This window comes from Silene latifolia, chromosome 3, assembly GCF_048544455.1.
Source record: "Silene latifolia isolate original U9 population chromosome 3, ASM4854445v1, whole genome shotgun sequence".
NCBI lineage: Eukaryota > Viridiplantae > Streptophyta > Magnoliopsida > Caryophyllales > Caryophyllaceae > Silene > Silene latifolia.
This window is the reverse complement of record NC_133528.1, coordinates 95,526,944-95,530,421: the sequence shown is the minus strand read 5'-3', so window position 1 is coordinate 95,530,421 and position 3,478 is coordinate 95,526,944. Positions and strand designations below refer to the sequence as shown.

The 3,478-nt window shown below is 38.1% G+C and overlaps 1 non-coding gene across 1 annotated transcript; it reads left to right on the top strand.

Moving 5' to 3' along the window:
• The first annotated feature begins 1,373 nt into the window (after positions 1-1,373).
• On the top strand, positions 1,374-1,480 carry LOC141650808 (small nucleolar RNA R71). The gene has a single exon (XR_012546822.1). It is a non-coding gene; the product is annotated as a small nucleolar RNA R71 (small nucleolar RNA).
• Positions 1,481-3,478: the final 1,998 nt, after the last annotated feature.

The window sequence follows — 3,478 nt, the reverse complement described above, 5'->3', positions numbered from 1 at the left end:
GCATAACACTCACACTTGCCCCAAGGTCACATACAGCTTTGTTGATCGTGGTGTCACCAATAGTGCATGGAATGGAGAAACTTCCCGGATCCTTGAGCTTTGGAGGTGAACTTCCTTGAAGAATAGCACTACTTACTTTAGTAAAAGCAATAGTCTCAAGCTTCCGGATTGATTTCTTCTTTGTAAGGATATCTTTCATATACTTTGCATAGGCCGGGACGTGATTGATCAATTCCGTAAATGGAATTGAGAATTCTAAATTCTTCACAATCTCCATGAATTTTCCAAGTTGGTCATCAAACATAGGCTTAGCTTGACGACTCGGGAATGGAAGTCTAATCACAATAGGCTCCTTTTCTTTGGCCTTCTCTTCATCCTTCTTTGAAACTTCTTGAATGGTGGGTTATTCTTCTTTAGAGTTTTCAACAACTCTTTCCTTGTCACTAGCATTCACAACATCTTCATCAACGGGCTTCTTCGGCCCTTCATACCTTGTACCACTCCTCAAATGGATGGCACTCACCGATTCTTGTCTTGGGGGATTACCTTGAGGTGGTAATTGCTCCTTTTGTCTTTGTGAACTTGAAGATGCTAATTGAGACATTTGGGTCTCCAACATCTTTGTGTGAGCTAGTATGTTGTTAATGGTGATGTCTTTTGCTTGGCTATCCTTTTGCATTTGAGTGAAAAACTCTTGTTGGTTCTTTTGAATTTGGAGGACCGCTTTTTGAACATCAAAACCTTGGTCATTTGATTGAGTGTATGGAGTTTGATTTTGGAAACCTTAGTTTTGGTTGTAAAAGGGTCTTTGATTTTGGTTTCTCATTGGAGGTGGGGTGTATGTTGGTTGAGGGTTTTGAACATTTTGGCTTTTTTATGAGAGATTTGGATGAAATTTGGTGTTTTCATTGTAATAGTTGGAATAAGGGGTACCACTCTTGTATGCTTGAAAAGGATTCACTTTCTCACTTGTTCCCCTACATTCACTTTGGTCATGTCCTAAAGTTCCACAATTCTCACATATTCCACTTGGAATTGATGAAGATGCCACCATTGCATTAACATGTTGCTTTGGTGATTTTGAGGCTTCTTCAAGTTTAGCCATAGCCTTCTCAAACTTTAAATTAATGGTATCAATATGAGCACTAAGTTGAGCACCCAATTGAGTAATAGAGTCCACTTCATGCTTTCCTCCTCTAATAGCCTTCCGAGGTCTACTATATTGTGAGTTATGGACCGCCATTTCCTCAATCTTGTTCCATGTTTGATTATCGTCAACTTCGGTGAACATAGCATTTGATCCCATGTTGAGAATGTTTCGGGAGTCTTCATAAAGACCATTCCAAAAGTGGTGTACCAAAAACCACTCGCTAAGTCCATGATGAGGACATGAGCGACAAGTTCCTTTGAATCGCTCCCAAGATTCATACAAAGATTCTTCATCCCTTTGTTTAAACCCCGTGATTTGGGCTCTTAGCATGTTAGTATTTTCCGGAGGGTAGAACTTTTTGTAGAAAGCAAGAGCCAATTTCTTCCAAGAGTCAATACCAAGAGTAGTCTTATCAAGGCTCTTTAACCATTGTTTCGCGGTACCAATCAAAGAAAAGGCAAATAAGACCCATCGAATTTGGTCTTAAGTCACTCCGGTTTGTGAAATCGCATCACAATAGTCACGAAAAGTCTCCATATGAGAATGAGGGTCTTCACTAGGCATGGACCCAAACTGACTTCTTTCAACTAATTGGATAAATGCGGATTTTGCAATGAAACTACCGGTCAAGTGTTATGGTGTGGGAGTACCATTGGGTAGGTTCTCCTCGGTTGGTACGGAATGTGATGAAAATTTAGGCATTGTGGGTTGATATTGTGGTGGGTTTTGTGTTGGGTTCTCCTCTCCTTCTCTTGCAAAAGGGTTGATGAACTCAATATTGTTTGGTTGAATATCCACAATCTCATCAATACCTCTCAAAGTATTTCTAGCAAGTCTTCTATTGGTTGTCAAGGTTCTTTCAATTTCGTGATCAATGGGTAACAAGTTACCTTGTGATCTTCTAGACATGCAAAATATCAAATAACTTGAAAACAATTAGAACAAACCTTGAGGAGTTTTACTTCCCCAAGGCAAAGAAAGACACAACTAAGAACAATCAAAGAAAATCAAATCAAGTTAAAACCGTCCCCGGCAACGGCGCCATTTTTGGTCGGACTATCGTTTTCGGTTACTTGTCGTAGGAGCACCTAGACCAAAACAATATTTATAGCTTCACAAACTACTCTACTATTAGTAAAGGGGTAAGTAAAGGTCGGATCCCAAGGGACGGGTATTGATGTAGGATTTTTGATTGCAAGTAGTGGTGTCTAAGGGTGTCACAATTTGGGTTGAGATAAGAAGATCACTAAACTAAATAACAATGTAAATAAACAAGCAAGATGATTAAAATGAGATGTAAACAATTGATTAAAAGCACTAGGGTGTCATGGGTTCATAGGGGATTCATGGGAATTGATCATACAAACATATTCTCAAATTATAAGCAAGCAATTATTGTTGTGATAGGATCGAGTTGGTTTATATCTTACAATCCTAGGAAGGTTTGGGTCCCGGAGACGAATCGATTAGATTGTACAATACCTACAAGTCGACTTAATCCTCCCTACTCAACTATATGCATGGTCTAATGAGACTCGAGTTGGTTTATGTCTTACAAGTCTCGTTGAAAAGGTAAGTGATGGGTAAAAAATGCAAGGATTCATAGGCTCGCATTTCATCAAACATAACATGTGCATAAGTTGAGATCACAACAAACAAGAAAATAAATTATGTGAACATATAGATTAAGCATGAATCATCCCCCATGTTGGTTTTCCCTAATTCCCCATTAACCCTAGCTAAGGAAACTACTCACTCATTATCAAGTTTAACATGCTAACAAGGTTGTCAAACATATTAACAAAGCAAAACATGATGAATGAATGGAAAATGATTAACAATAATTAAAACAAGGGTTAAGAGAATTATACCTAATGATGATTCCAAAATAATAAGCAAAGAATAATAGAAGTACTTGATGATTGATGGAAGGTTGTCAATCTCCCAATAATACCCAAATAATCTTCAATTACCCAAAATAAATGATGAACAATAGAGAAATTAAGGAAATGAGATCTGTATTAATGCTTAATTAAAAGTTGATTACAAGATTAAAATGAGATTAGGAAGAACATAAATAATATTGAGGATTGATGATAATCTAATTAGTACAATGGGGTATTTATAGTGAGGATTAGGTACATGAATTAGGGTTACTAAGGGCTTAAATGATGATTAAGACCCTTAAGAAAAGTTGAGGAAATGCTCCTCTCGAAGGAAGATGCTAGTCTCCTTTTTGCTAGTCTTTCAGAAATATGCGCATCCCGAGTGGAACAAGGAAGAGACGTGCTATACTGGGTTGGAATCGAGCGGCCAAGGGGTCGGGAC